Source organism: Arvicola amphibius, chromosome 5 (genome assembly GCF_903992535.2).
Source record: "Arvicola amphibius chromosome 5, mArvAmp1.2, whole genome shotgun sequence".
NCBI classification, from domain to species: domain Eukaryota; kingdom Metazoa; phylum Chordata; class Mammalia; order Rodentia; family Cricetidae; genus Arvicola; species Arvicola amphibius.
Window position 1 is genome coordinate 119124222 of NC_052051.1, and position 16985 is coordinate 119141206.

Sequence of the window (16985 nt, forward strand, 5' to 3'; positions counted from 1 at the left end):
AATCTCAGCACTAGGCAGATCTCTGTGAGTTCAAGGCCAGCCTGGTCTACAGAGTTTCAGGACAGGCTCCAAAGCTACAGAGAAACCCTGTCCTGAAAAGCCAGAAAAACAAAACAAAACAAAACGCAAAAACAAACAAAAAGACGTGTATCACCATACCTGACAGTGCAAACAGATTGTTATATGACTGAATACTGAATATTAACATTTTTAAAGATTGTTACATGACTGAATACTGAATATTAGCATTTTTTTAAAAAAATTTCACATTTATTTCTTGTGTCTGTGTTTGCAATCACATGTGTGGGGAGAATGGAGTGCTTACCATCCTATGTGGAGATCAGAGGAAAGCTTTCAGATACTGGGCTTCTCCTTCCATCATGTGGGTTCTGGGGGGATCAAATTCAGGTCATCATGGCTTGGAGGGCAGGCTCCTCTAACTCTTGAGGCATTTCTCTGGCCTCTATCAATCTCTCTGGATTGGTCTTCAATGTCTTGCACCCTTATTAGAGTTCTGTAGTTTGGCTGAGTAATGACAAATATGTTCAGAATTTCATACATAGTTATACTGCTACATATTTATTTTATTACACTTCTTTTCACGTTAATTTTTAACAAAACCACCATTTATGTTATCCTCAAGAATTTTACACAAATGTTTTAAGGAAGGAATGCCAAATTAGGCAACATTTCCTAGGTCAGTGTACCCTTATTTGAAAATTAAATGCAATGTGGAGAAAACCTGATTTCAAGTCTAAAGCAACTGTGATTGTCGGTGAAGCTACTTCAGCAGTCTCCATTCAGAAATCAAGCACAGGTTTCACAAATCACATTTCATAAGTGTGGTGGTTGGAATGAAAATGGCTCCCGAAGGAAGTGGCACTATAAAGACATGTGGCTTTGCTGCAGGAAGTGTGTCATTGTGGTGGTGGGTTTCGAGGTCTCCTTTGCTCAAGCTATGTTCAGTGTGGTAGACAGTTTACTTCCTGTCACCTTCAGATCAAGATGTAAAACTCTCGGCTCCTTCTCCAGCACCATGTCTGCCAGCAAGCTGCCATGCATCTCTCCATGATAATAACGGACTAAACCTCTGAACTTCAAGCTAGCTCCAACTAAATGTTTTCCTTTATAAGAGTTGCCATGGTCATGGTGTCTCTTCACAGCAATAGAAACCCTAAGACAACTTGTATGATGTTGGGCAGAATATTATCATAAAAATATTATCATATTTTCAGCATACAAATCTCTCACAATGCAATTTTCTTCTTCTCTAAGAGAATATGTTTCCAATAAAAATTAAGTTTTTTAAGCAATCTTTAAGGCTGGATTTTTATTTAAAAAACCATAACAAAAAACTATTCATATTTCATATTGATCCAAATGACTCTTTAATAGAGCCTATTCTTTAATCTAGAACAATTGTTTGGTGGAAGAGCCAAGTAGTACATCCATTATAGAAAACAGCATGGAATTTCCTCAGAAAATCAATACTAGAACTATTATTCCCAATGCCAAGTATGTATCCACAGGAAATGAAATCAGCATGTCCAAAGAGATGTCTTCACTTCCATGTCTGTTGTAACACTATTCACAGAAGCCAAGTAGTGGAAATAATCTAAGTATCTGCAGTGGATGGATGGATAAAGAAAATGTGCATATTTATGTACGTGCACACACGTGCATGTGCGTGCCCACACATCAAATACTATTCTGCACTGAAAGGAAAGAAATCCTATCATTTCTAACAACATGGAAGAAACTCAGAACGTAAAGTTAAGTGAAATAAGTCAGGCACACAAAGATAAGTTTTGTATGAATTTGGAATCTTAAAAAAAAAAAAACCTGACTGGGCAGTGGTTACACACCCTATTAATCCTAGAGCTTTGGGAGGCTAGCAGAAGCAGGTGAATCTCTGAGTTCAAAGCTAGCCTGATCTACAAAGTGAGTTCCAGGACAGCCAGGGCTACACAGAGAAAAACAAAAAGCAAAACAAAATGACAAAAAGTTTCACAGACATGGGCAAGAATTTCATTTACCAGGGGTGAAGGTGCGGGTGGGATGACTATGGTCCCATGGGTACTATGTTGCTATTTTTTATGAGTGAGAAGCCAAGGGAGGGGCTGGAGAGATGGCTCAGCAGCTGAGAGCACTGACTGCTCTTCTAGGGGATCCCAGCTCATTCCCCAGCACTCACGTGGCAACTCTCATCCATCAGTAATTCCCCGTCCAAGGGATTTGATGCCCTCTTCTGGTTTCTGCACACACCAAGCATGGTACAGAGACATGCATGCATTAAAAACACTCACACAGCCGGGCGGTCGTGGCGCACGCCTGTAGTCCCAGCACTCAGGAGGCAGAGGCAGGCGGATCTCTGCGAGTTCGAGGCCAGCCTGGTCTACAAGAGCTAGTTCCAGGACAGGCTCTAGAAACTACAGGGAAACCCTGTCTCGAAAAACCAAAAAAAAAAAAAAAAAAAAAAAAAAAAAAAAAAAAAAAAAAAAAACCACTCACACATGTAAAAATAAGTGAACCTTTTCACAAAGCAGCAGCTGTACCATGCAGCTGTACAGGAGGGTGACTCTAGTTAGAAACTGTGTGCTGTAGCCTCGAAACGCTAGAAGAATGGAGAGTTCAAGGCCAGCCTGGATTACAGAGTAAGTTTCAGGACAGCCAGAGCTTCACATGGACACCCTGCCTTGAAAAACAAAACAAATGAACAAAATTCTAGAAGAATCGATTCTGAATGTCTCTGTCATAAAGGAATTATAAATTTTAAAGAGCTATGTGTGTTCAATCTGGTGACACAAGGTCCACATGTGTGAAGTACTTCTCAGCACCTCATTAATTTACAATTAGGGTTTTATGTATCCAGTAGGCAAATCATTTTTAAAAATTCTTAAGAAAGTTGTTATCTTTATCAGAAGAACCTGAGTTCAGTTCTCAGCTCCCCGCCCCACACAGGCTGTTCACAATCAACTGTAACGCCAGTTGAGGGCACCTACATACATGTGTGTATGTGCATGTGCACACACACACACAATTACAAAATAAAACAACCCTTTAAAATGTTATTCTCCGCATTAGTTTTTATGACTCTTGCAGGCTTCAACATCTTGGCGTGAAGTTTGCACTGCTTTTTTTCTATGAAACTAGATCATTTTCATTGTCTTCTGCGAATACTGCGCTGTTGGTTTCACACAAAGCTGGGCTAAATGTGGACAACCTAACGCTGTTTCTGTAAGTCGATTATCGTGAGGCAGGAATGTCCATATCTGCATGCTTCCTTGTTGATGGCCTCTGATTGTTGGCTATTATTTCGGACTTCTTTTTGATCCTAGTATTTGTCCCTTGCCTCGTTCTTAGTGCAACTAACATTTTCTGCTCTTTCAGTTAAAAGCCTAAATCTTTCTGGCTGTGAACTTCATCACTGGAGGGAAAGGGAAGGTGAAGAGAAATGGAGGATTGATTGCGTAGCAACAGCAACAGCATTCTTTGGCTTTCCACTTTAGAAAGTTGCTAGTTTCCCCTTTTGAAAATATTCTACCATGATAGGAAATGCTAAATTTTCTGTCAGTTTATACAGTGAAAAATCAATAATCAATGATTAGAATCAGCTTGTTGTCCTGGAGACGTGCTCCTGAGTTCAGAAGGCTTGAGTGTGCTTCTCCAGGCGCTCCTCACAATGAGAATTTATAAAGATTGAGAACTTTTCTCTTCCTCTCCATATTCACCATTTTTCCTGTGCTTTATCTTCAGGAAGAGGATCCATGTCAAATCTGTTCTGAGTTGTGAGTTAGATATGAAAAATACCCTTTAGCCAGGCAGTGGTGGCGCACGTCTTTAATCCCAGCACTGGGAGGCAGAGGCAGAGGCAGAGGCAGGTGGATCTTTGTGAGTTCAAGGCCAACCTGGTCTACAAGAGCTAGTTCCAGGACAGGCTCCAAAGCTACAGAGAAACCCTGTCTCAAAAAAAGAAAAAGAAAAGGAAAAAAAAAAAAGAAAGAAAGAAAAAGAAAAAAAGAAAAGAAACAAAGAAAAGAAAAATACCTTTTTAATTATCTTGTTTGGGTTGAGAAGAAAAACATTCATAAGTAAAAAAAAATGAGGTGAGAGAATTTTCTGGTCTATGAATTTTCTCTTATTTTAATTGCTTTGCTTAGTGACTAAATCTTCAATAAACGAAGAGTTTGCCAGACTTCCTTGTGATTTTTTTTTTTTTTTTTTTTTTTTTTTTTTTTTTGGTTTTTCGAGACAGGGTTTCCCTGTAGTTTCTAGAGCCTGTCCTGGAACTAGCTCTTGTAGACCAGGCTGGCCTCGAACTCAGAGATCCGCCTGCCTCTGCCTCCCGAGTACTGGGATTAAAGGTGTGCGCCACCACCGCCCGGCTTTCCTTGTGATTTTTACGGTAAGCTGGGAAGAAAGCTGTTTTCTGTCATTGTCTCCAGTGTAAAAGGAGACAGCAGGACAGAACTTTCTGAGCATGCTCAGCTTTCTTCTTTTCTGTCCCCGATTCTTCTGAGCGCCTCTTTCTGGTTTTGTTAATTCTGTCCCAGCCTCATTTTGTTTCCATTCTCAATGATACAAACAAATAAAAGAAGGGCGGGGAGACTGCTGGGTAATAGTGCTTGCTGCGGAAAGCTTGAGGACCGAGTTTAATCCCAGCACGTGAACCAAAAGGTGGGCGTGGCTGCGCATGGGGTTACAACCCAGAACTGTGGGAGGTAGAGACACCTTGTCGCAAGGGAATAAGGAGTGACAGAACTGGGTACCTAACATTCCCCTCTGGTTTCTGAGCATGGATAGTGTATGCACACACACACATACACACAATTAAAAATATCACACTCAAAGGCCTTCAAGCCTGAGTATACCCCACCAAAAATGTATTGGAAGTAGCTATTGAGATACCAGAAAATTAAAAGTATATTTTTAATTTATTATTTTTCTTTTATGTTTATTGGTGTTTTGCCTGTGTGTATGTCTGTCGGGTTCCCACAGAACTGGAGTTACAGACAGGTGTGAGTTGCCATGTGGGTGCCAGGAGTTGAACCCCGGTCCTCTGGAAGAGCAGTCAGTGCTCTCAATTACTGAGCCATCTCTCCAGCCCCTAAAAGTATTTTTTTTTTTTTTGGTTTTTTCGAGACAGGGTTTCTCTGCAGCTTTAGAGCCTGTCCTGGAACTAGCTCTTGTAGACCAGGCTGGTCTCGAACTCACAGAGATCCGCCTGCCTCTGCCTCCCGAGTGCTGGGATTAAAGGCGTGCGCCACCACCGCCCGTCTCCCTAAAAGTATTTTTATATGTTAGAACCTAAGGTTATTTTTCTTCTAAAACATCTAAAATTATCAAATAGTACATAATAGCAAAATACAAATAGTAATTAATGAATTTTATACAAATTAAACATTTTAAATAAAAGTATTTACTTCTAAAGAAACTTTTACTAAATGTTTTTATAAATACAAATTATTTAAAAATGCAATTTTTGTTCAAAACATATCAGTGGCAAATAAAAAAGTCATGTCATTGTGCTGGTTGGTTTTTTATAAGCTTGATACAAGATAGGGTCGTTTGGAGAGAGGGACCCTCAGCTGAGAAAACACAATCTTCTCAATTCTGTATTAGACACTTTTCTGTTGCTGTGCTAAGATATAATAAGGGCAACTTTTGAAACAGTGTTTTCAACCTGTGGGCTGTAACCCCTTTGGAGTTGCATATCAGCTATTTGCATTATGATTCATAACAGTAGCAAAATTACAGGTATGACATAGCAACAAAATAATTTTGTGGTTGGAGGTCACCACAACAGGAGGAACTGTATTAAATGGCCACAGTATTAGAAAGGTTGAGAAACACTGTTAAAGAAGAAAGTTTATTGGGGGCTTACAGTTTCAGAGGTTGAGTCCCTAAGCTATCCTGGTGGGAAGCATGGTAGCAGTCAGTCAGTCATGAAGCTGGAGAAATAGCAGAGAGAGACAGAGACAGACAGAGAGAGAGAGAGAGAGAGAGAGAGAGAGAGAGAGAGAGAGAGAGAGAGAGAGAGAGAGAGAGAGAGAGAGAGAGAGAGAGAAACACTAACTGGAAATGGTGTGGCTTTTGAAACCTCAGAGCCCACGCCTACCAGTGACTCACTTCCCTCCAGGGCTATACTTCTTAATCCTTCCCAAACAATCTACCAACCCTAGAACAAGCATTCAAGTATATGAGCCTCTGGGAGCCATTCTTCTTCAAACTACCACATGCTTCTATCAGATTGGCAGATTAGCCAGTAGGCAACCGCGTGAAGTATTTTACTGGTTAATGGTTTATATGGGAGGACCCAGCCACTGTGGGCAGTGCCATCTCTGGGAAGGTGGTCCTGGGTGATATAAGAAAGCAGATGTGAACAAGCCACGAAGACAGTAGGCATCACTCCTCCATGGCCGTGCTTCAGTTTCTGCCTTCATGTTCCTGCCTTGAGTTCCGGCCCTGACTTCCCTTCTTGATGGACCACAAACTGTAAGGAGAAATAAGCTCTGTCCTCCTCCAAGTTGCTTTGGCCATGATGTTTATCACAGCAATGGAAGGCAAACAAAGCCAGATCCCAGTGTGCTATGTCTATATTGTTTATGAAAGCTAAGCGTGCTGTTTAATATTGCAAATGTTCTCTGCCCACCGTGTACAGCTGTTGCAGACACTGCACTAATCCCTGAGTACTTATAGGTCCACAAATTGGAACTTGAAGAAGCAAGAAAGTGGATGTTCATCACCCTCTGGGACACAATACTTTATTATGCAAGAATCTATAGCATTCATGACATCTGAGAGGAAGGACTTGACAGGTTAATTAATTGGCCTTTTCTCTTGCTGAAATGCTGCCGCAGCTCAAATTCTTCTACTTAGGTCTGTCCTTCCGTGCTGTTGGCGGCAGCACAAGCCACAGTCTTCACGACATATGGAGAAAGTCACCTTCTGCTTCCAGGACAGGAAGCAAGAAAGAAAAAGGAAGAAGGCAAGGGTAGCAATTGAGGTGGTGCATGCTGAGGGCCATGGCTGTACCATGCAGCAGGCACCATGTGTTCTTTAGTAAGCTTGCCTTCCATTGTGAGTCTTTGATGTGGGACTCCAAGCAGAACCTTTGGGGTGGAACCTCTCGTCCAGGTTAAAGGCTGTCCCACGCTCGGTACAAAATCCATCACCCCCAACACGTTAACTCCCATATGGGGAGTAGAAGAAGGCTCAACCCACAAGTATTGGAATGAATTATGATACAAGCATTTTGATGTTTCTTTTTCTAGAAAAAAATACTAACATGCACACACATTATTTTATGTATTTTTAAAATTTTGATGATGATGATGTTTTTGTGAGACGGGTTGTTCTGTGTAATCCTGGTTATCTTGGAACTTGTATATCAGACTAGCCTCTTATTTAGGGCTCCACCTGCCTCTGCTTCCTGAGTGCTGGAATTAAGGCATTCGGCACCACACTGGGACTTATGTATCTTTTCAAATAGACAAGGAAAGTTACCATATAAAAGCTTTGTTGGGCTTCTTTCCCAGGTAAATACATTTGTAACACTTTCCATGTTGGTACTAAAATTTTGTTGGCTTTCTATCTGTAAGATTGCAAGCAGTTCTTCTTTGTTGATATTTTTCTTCAAGTTTGTCATTGTAAAATTAATATAGAAACATTCTGTGCAACTGATTTGGTCTCTATTTAAACTCATAGCTGCTCCAGTCGATTATAACTAGTTTATAAATGTTAGGAATGTTCATAGCAGCATTATTTGTAATAGCCAGATCCTGGAAACAACCTAGATGCCCTTCAGTGGAAGAATGGATGAAGAAACTGTGGAATATATACATGCTAGAATACTACTCAGCGGTAAAAAACAATGACATCTTGAATTTTGCATGCAAATGGATGGAAATAGAAAACACTATTCTGAGTGAGGTAACCCAGACCCAAAAAGATGAACATGGGATGTACTCACTCATAATCGGTTTCTAGCTATAATTAAAGGAAATCGAGCCTATAATTTGGGATCCTTGAGAAGATAATAAGAAGGTGAACTCCCAAAAGAAGATATAGTAATCCTCCTGGATATTGGAAGTAGACACGATCGCCAGGCAAAAATTGGGAACTTGAGGGTTGGGCGAGACTCGGCCAAGGGAAGATGGGGAGAGAAAAGCGTGAAGGGGAGAATGGGGGGGAGCTCGGAGGAATGGGATGCTTGGGATACAGGAAGGGTGGATATGGGAGCAGGGAAGTATATATCTTAATTTAGGGAGCCACCTGAGGGTTGTCAAGAGACTTGACCCTAGAGGGGTTCCCAGGTTTCCAGGGAGACGCCCCCCAGTTAGTTCCTTGGGCAGCTGAAAAGGCCAGTTCCTATAGCCATACTGATGAATTTCTTGAATATCACCATAGAACCTCCACCTGGCAATAGATGAAGAAAATGACAGAGCCCCACATTGGAGCACCGGACTGAGCTCCCAAGGTCCTGATGAGGAGCAGAAGGAGAGAGAACATGAGAAAGAAAGTCAGGACCGTGAGGGAACCTCCACCTGGTGATAGATGAAGAAAATGACTGAGCCCCACATTGGAGCACTGGACTGAGCTCCCAAGGTCCTGATGAGGAGCAGAAGGAGAGAGAACATGAGGGAGAAAGTCAGGAACGTGAGGGGTGCATTTACTCATGGAGATGGTGGGACAGAACTAATGGGAGATCAGGAACTCCAGTTGGAATGGGACTGATGGATCATGCGACCAAACCCGTCTCTCTGAATGTGGCCAACAGTGGGGGCTGACTGAGAAGCAAAGGACAATGGCGCTGGGCTCTGATTCTTCTGCATGGACGGGCTCTGTGGGAGCCTTCTCAGCTTGGTCGATCACCTTCCTGGACCTGGGGGGAGTTGGGAGGACCTTGGTCTTAGCATAGAGTAGGGAACCCTGATGGCTCCTTGGCCTTGAGAGGGAGGGAGGGGAGGTATGGGTGGAGGGGAGGGGAGGGAAGGGGGGAGAAGGAGGGGAGGGGGGAGAAGGAGGGGAGGGGGAGAAGGAGGGGAGGAGATGGAAATTTTTAAATATAAAAAAAAAACCATGAAAAAAAATTAAAAAAAATATATATATAAATGTTAGAAATTAATTAATGATATCTGCTATAAAATTGCTTAGTTCTCACTCATGGTTTTCATCTTCTGAAAAAATTTTTGAACAATTAAATTATAAACGGAAACTTTTATAGGATGGTCTCTCTGATACCCAAGGCAGGTGACTACAGGAATGTGTTAATTTTAACTGGCAACATATTTATAAATTCAGATTGGTAAGAAATGTTAAATGGAAATCCAAATCTATGTATACACATGTAAATATTTAACGTATGTTATACATTATGAGACATAGATAAAGATCTTATGATAATATGTGTATATGCTTACTTATGTGCTCCATAGAAACATAATTAAGATTGGAGATGTAGCCAGGCATTCGAGGCTGTCTGGTCTACAAAGAGAGTTCTGGGACAGTCAGGGCTGTTACACAGAGAAATCCAGTCTCAAAAACCACAGAAAAAAAAAGATTTTGTGTGCCTATGTGTATAATATATATATATATATATATATATTACACATATACAATTCATACATTGGTTACATATATGCATACATAAATATAAATATATTAAATGAAATATAATATATATATATGGTTTATATGTGTTGCGGCTTTGTGACTATGGAACTAGAAAGCCAATCCACTATGAACAGTCAGGTTTGACTGACATCCATGCCATAGCCTTGCCCCTCTATCACATAGTCTACTTGAAACTAGAACTCAGTGAAGGCCTCAAGGGTCCTTTGAATATAAGAACAAATATTTAAATAAATTAAAATAAACCGTGCAGTTCCATTTAAGGGGTAGAGGGGGAATTAAAGAAAAGATAATGGGAGTCTTAAACATTTCTGTATTTTTTTAACTTATTTAAATACTAAAAATGGATTCATGTTATACTTGTCAAATCTTAAATATTAATAAAAAGCAATCTTTTACATAGTTAGTTGGATATGAAATGCCATGGCCTCTTTGGAAACAGCTTGGTTCTTGCTTATGGAGGTAAGCACACGTTTAACACATGACCCAACAGATCATCTTTAGATGTTTACCAAAGAAAAACGAAAAGGTATGCCTTTGGAAAAATCTGTACACAGATGCTCATCACAGATTTATTCATAATCTCCAAACTCTGGAAGCAATCCATATGCCCACTCACAGGTGGCTACATGCACAAGTTGTGGTACAATCTTACAGTGAGACAATGCAGTGGCAACACAATGAAACAGTAACAAACTCCGTGTGTTACAATATGGTCCAGTCACTAATGCTGGCTGCAAGATGCCTGGCATCAAGCGTTACTGTGTTATATGATTCTGTTGATATGGTAGTGAGGGGAAGGGAAATGACTTGATTAGAAGACAGATTAGTGGTTGGTGGTGGTGGAGAGGAACATTGACTAGAAAATGCCCAAGAATTTTTTTTGCAATGATGGAAATTTTCTACATTATTGGTTATGTTGGTGATTATACAGCTGTATATATTTGCTCAAACTCCTTAATGCTATCCCTAAAAAGGCTCATTGTAAACAAAGCCATAAATCGTAGCTTGTGTCATGGTTATATTATAACCTATTGTTGTTGTGGGATAGTTGTACACTGTGTAAAACTGCATTGCTGTGATTGGTGTAATAAGAAGCTGAATGGCCAATAACTATGCCGGAGGTATAGGCAGGACTTCCTGGCAGAGAGAGAAAGGAGGAGGAGAAGGAATCTAGGTACGCGGGAGAAGCCAGTAGACACTGAGAGGAAACAGGAGGTACAAGATGGAAGACAGGTAACTCCACGTGATAGAACATAGATTAATATAAATGAGTTGATTTAAGTTGTAAGAGCTAGTTAGGAACAAGCCCAAGCTATAGGCTGAATTTTCATAATTAATAAGAAGTTTTCATAATTAATAAGGTTTCATGTCATTATCTGGGAACTTGCTGGTGGGACAAAAAATGACTTGTTACATAGAGTCTTTCTCATCTAACAGCACTTATTATATAAAGTTACAGATTATCATATTGGGTAATAGCATATAAAACACAGACTATCATTAGGAGCACACAAAGGCAGCTGGAAGCAGGGTCCTGGAAATGGATGATCGGTTCAGATGACAGTATCATATGGGCCTAAATGACTTAATTACAGTGGTAGTCGGGGCTGAACAATTAGCTAGACTTTGAAAGCTCATGGCGCTAAGAGAATCTGAGGAAACATAAATGTTCCAATTCAGGGCTCAAAATTAGTGTTTAACTAATGAAGTAACAAATAAGTCAATGGAGAAAAATATAAGAATATGGTAACACTAGCAACAAGGCTTGTACATCCTTCCAAATCCTCTTGTTCTATAAAAAAAGGACAGTTTAGAGGCTGGGGAGCGGGCTTAGTGGTTAAGAGCACTTGTTGTTCTTCCAGAGGATCCAGGTTCCATTCGCAACATCCACATGGTTGGTGGATTACAACCACTTATAACTCCAGTTCCAGGGATTCTACCATCTTCCTCTGACTTCTGTAGATACCAGGCATGCATGTGGGACACATACATACATACATGCAGGCAAAAACTCATAGACATAAACTAAAACAAATATATTCTTAAAGGACAGATATTAGCAACATCCATGGCCCAGCGTCAACAACTTAAAGTTAACTCGATGAACGTGACGCCCCCTGAACACCCAAATCTGAGCAGGTGCCTGACAGTCGACACAGATACTGAAAGGTGTACATTGCATCCGTGTCCACAGATGAGAACAATGAGACATGTGGCAGAGATGAAAGAGAACTCAGTGATGGGGATGGGTCACCACTGAAACGCAGTGGAGGGCAGTTTGGGAACACAGTTGAACACGGCAGTGGATGCAGTGAATACGTGGATGCAGTGGCTACGTGGATGCATGAATGCAGTGGATATATGGATGCAGTGGCTTCGTGGATGCAGTAGATACTTGGAGGTAGTGGATACGTGGATGCAGTGAATACATAAGTGCCGTGCTCACATGGATGCAGTGGATACATTGATGTGTGGATGCAGTAGATACGTGGGTGCAGTGGATACGTGGATGCAATGGATACACGGATACAGTGGATGCAGTGGATACGTGGATGCAGTGGATACATGGGTGCAGTGGATATGTGGATGCAATAGATATGTGGATGCAGTGGATACATGGGTGCAGTGGATATGTGGATGCAATAGATATGTGGATGCAGTGGATACATGGGTGCAGTGGATATGTGGATGCAATAGATATGTGGATGCAGTGGATACATGGGTGCAGTGGATATGTGGATGCAATAGATATGTGGATGCAGTGGATACATGGATTCAGTGGATATGTGGATGCAGTGGATTTATGGGTGTGACAAAGGGAAGGGCTGAAGAAGAGCTAGTCTTGGCTCCGTGACCTTTCAAAACTGAAAAGTTCCTTTGTAGTCAAAAGTCTCAACCAAAAGTAGACTGTGTGTAGAAAGAAAATTCTAAAAGGGGAACCCATAGTATTGAAGTACAATTAATAAAAACTCAGAGACAGATATTGGGGTCCAACCTGAAGACCAGAAAAACCATGCAGGCAGCCACTGGCTCTTACTTTAACCTCTGTTCGAAAATGGTGATCCTGACTCCAGGAAACCTCAGAATGAGACTGAGACTGAGAGCTGTCTCCTCCCATTTTAGAACCCTCTCTAGATCTGGGAGTAAAGGCCTGTACCACTGCCGCCTGGTTTCTATGGCAGCTACTGTGGCCACTGGGATTAAAGGTGTGTGTCACCACTCCCTGGTCTGTAAGGCTGGCCAATGGGGCCTTTCTACTCTCTGATCTTCAGGCAAGCTTTATTTATTAATTATTTATTAAAATACAAATGAAATGCCACTACATAGAAGACTCAGGTTAAAGGAGAGGAGTCACACGTTATAAAGTTCTTCTAAGGGCCCAGAGAGGAAGTGATGCAGTTGGAATGCTAGAAAGGTTATTCCAACCCATCTTTTATCATAAAGGAAATTGAAGTTTGTATAAAAATGACCAAAGAGCCCTCAAATAACTTGATATAAGAAGAAAGCAAGCACTGGGCAAAACAGCATTCCAACAATAAAAACATACCAGAAGGAAATATTTACGAAGACAGTGAAAAAAGGTAGCTTGCAATTTGAAGATGATCCAAAGATCTAGCAAAAATAACATTGGGAAAGAAAGGACCATTGAAGTCAGAATTAGAGACCTCAGAAGGTAAGACTCACAACTAGAGTCAACATTAAACATTTTAGAAATGAAGACTGATGGAGGCGGGTCTTCTATCAATCTGTTGATTTCATTGGTTAATTAATAAAGAAAACTGCTTGGCCTAATAGGTTAGAAAATAGGTGGGTGGAGTAGACAGAACAGGAAGAAGGAAGTGAGGTAGATGGCTCAGACAATTGCCATGCCTCTCCTCAGGGAGAGAGATGCGATGAAGCCAGCCTCCAGGTCAGACATGCTGAAACTTTCCCGGTAAGACACCACTCGTGGTGTTACATAGATTATTAGATATGGGTTAAAGCAAGAGATGTGAGAATTAGCTAATAAGAGGCTGGAACTAATGGGCCAAGCAGTGTTTAAAAGAATACAGTTTCTGTGTAATTATTTCGGGTATAAAGCTAGCTGGCGGCCAGGAGCCGGGCGGTGGGAAGCGGCCCGCAGCTCCTCACTACAGAAGACTCAAACAGAAGGAACAGGAGAGGGAACAGACACAGCAGATAATGTCTTAAAGTGAAAAGACAGACTAAAAAGGATTCAAGGAGGCTGCTCACCGGCCTGTACCACTGAGATCCGTGGACTCTTCCGAGTTCTAAGTCAGAGAAGAACTCCCCCTGTCCCTTTTCTGTCTCTTCTTTGGATAGCCACCCAAATGCTGAGTATGCTGGCCCTAACACTCTGGGCGTCTCCCACTCTTTTCTCTAAAGGCCTTCCCTCCTTCTCTCCACAGCAGCTTGTAGACCTCCACTGCGACCCTAGCCCAGAAGGCATGACTACTACTTCATCATCTCCTGCCTCCAGGAAGCCGCCGAGATTTATATGGCGCCTGTCAAGTCGTTTCTCTATTGAGCTCCAGCAAGTTACCCACCCTCCCCTGCAATGCCCCTTTGTATATGAGCAAGTATACTCTCCCATACGCAAGTGCAGACAACAACCTCGGGGTTATTCCTTAGGGAGCAATCCACCTTATTTTTGAGTGTCTTTTATTGGCTTGGAACTTGACCATTAAGTTAGGCTGGCTGGGCAGTGAGTCGCAGGGATCCATCTCTTCCTCTAGTTGTGTGAGGTTACAAGGCTGTGTCACCATGCCTGGCTCTTTATATACAAGCTTAAGTCCTTGCACTTGAAAGACAACACATTACTGACTGAGTTATCGCCCCAGCCCCAAAATTGGCGTTTAAGATTTTTGTATTAGATGATAGCATAATAAATATTAAATCTATAATAGCAATAATTGTGACAATAGCAGCAACAACAATTCAGTTCTGCAAAAGAATGTCCTTGTTTCTTAGGAGGTAAGTGCAGAAGAACTTTAGACTGAAAATTCACTGAGTGTCTAATTTCCTCTATTTTCAGACCTGCCACCTAGACTCTATCCTAGGACCTAAGTGACCTGGCCTGAAAAGATGAGATGACCTGCATTGGTCAGGATCATCTGGGCTTCAAGTAACAAGACACCTGAGTCAAGGCAGCTTAAACTGTAAGGACACCTCATGTAATAAGAAGTCCAAAGGTAAATGGCTCCAGGATGGTTGAGTCGCCAGTCCTAGGATATAAAACCCTCATCTGTCACTTTTTCCTGCGTGTCTCTCAGCTTTACCTCTGTCTTAAGATGCCTACACAACTTTATGCATCATGTCCTCACGTGACATGCCCAAAAAAAGATGGGAAGGGTGCAGGTTAGAACCCACTCAGGTTTGTTCTCTCGAATGACATTCCTCCCCATAAGCCCACCCCCCCCCCAAGATTTCCCTTACACCTCCTTGTCCATAGATAAGAGGCTATGGCAAGGCTAGGCCAGGTTCAAGCCAAGAGCAGGCTCTAGAAACTACCAGGACCCTGGTATTTTCAGCTTACAGTTTCAGCTCCAAGCCATAAAGAATGCACCAAGTAGAACCCCACACTGACCAGTAACAGGGAATATGAGAAGCCCCACCCTCTCACAAAAGAGGCCATGGTTATAAATGTACGGGGGATGGCTTAAGCCACCAAAGGCTGAAGAGTAGCTGTGCTTCCGAAGGCGTTGGGGGCAGGTGGAACCCACACCAGGTGCCCACTTTGTGCCTCCTGCCTGTTTCTTATTCTTATCACGGCATGAGGGCAGTTCTGTCTCCATGGCCCTATGCTATCACCTCCTACACACACACACACACACACCCCTTGTGCATTTGCATTAAAGCTTTGACCTCCACTAGGAACCCATGTGGTGGCTGGTTTGTTCCTTGATCTGAGTTTCAGATTCCCAGGGGAGAGAAACTGAGAGGTGAGGTCAGGTCAGGTGTCCAGTCCACCAAGTCCAGAGGCTTCAAGTGACAACAGATACACGTGGAGGAAGGAGAGCAAAACTAGACCCCAGAGTCCTTGATGCCAGGCTGCAACAGTATCTCTAAATGCTCTACCACCATCTCCTTAAAGTAGCAGCTCAGAGGGTTGGGGGGAGAAATTTCTTCCAGGGGATAGCTGGCAACATCTGGAGACATTGTGGTTATTCCAGACTGTCCATTACATCTGGAAACATTGTGGTCATTATAGCCTGTCTGTTTTTGCTAGTTTTATGTCAACTTGATACAACCTGGAGTCAGCAAAGAGGAGGGAGCCTTAATTGAGAAAATGCTTCCACAACATCCTGTTGTAGGGGTTTTTCTTAATTAATGATAGCTGGGGGAGGGCCCAGCCCACTATGGGTGGTGCCATCCCTGGGCTGGTGGTCCTGGGTTCTGTAAGAAAGCAGGTGGAGCAAGCCATGGAAAACAAGCCAGTAGGCAGCAACTCGCCATGGTGCCTGCATCAGCTCCTACCTCCAGGTTCCCGCACTGTTTGAGTTCCTGTCCTGACTGTCTTGGATGATGAACTGTGATGTGTAAGTACAAGCCAAATAAACCCTTTCCTCTCGACTTGCTTTTGGTCATGGTGTTTCATCCCAGCAATAGAAACCCTAACTAAGACACTGTTGGTGGGAACCAGGGATGTCATGAACAATTTAGAACTCTCCCATATCTTTATGCGAGAATTACCCAGCCCAAAATGTCAGCAACGCTGAGGTTGACAAGGCTCACAGCCCACTCTTTAACCGCAGTACTGAGGATTGAACCTGGTGCCTTGCGCATAGTAGGCTAGTACCCTGTCGCTGAGCTATAACCCCCAGGCCTTTCTGTCCTTTTCATTTCGAGACAGGATCTCACTGAGTTGTCCAGCTTGGCCTTGAACTGGCTCTGTCACTCAAACAGGCACTGAAGTTTTGATTCTCCTGCATCAGCTCTCAAGGAGCTAGGATTCTAGGCCTGAAGTAGCAGGCCTGGCTCCTTGTGCCCCTTTTGATTACACTTACTGTTGTTTCAGTCAAATGCAGCACCTCCGCCCACAGGACACTGACCTATGTCCGACATACAGTAAGAATTAAAGGGTGTGCTAGCAGAGGGAGTGTGGACGTTCTATGTCTGATGATTCGGGTTTAGTGTGAACTCAGTAAAAGTACCCTGGCAGCCCATAAAGGCGGGAGACTTAGACCTTGGATGGAGTTCTCGCCCTGAAGGGATGGGAGTTCAAGATGTTAGAGAGAGAAAGAGAGAGAGAGAGAGAGAGAGAGGGGGGGGAATAAGCAGAGACAGATTCAGAAGAGCAAGCAAGCGAGTGAGAGAGAAGATGGAATAAGCAGAGACAGATTCAGAAG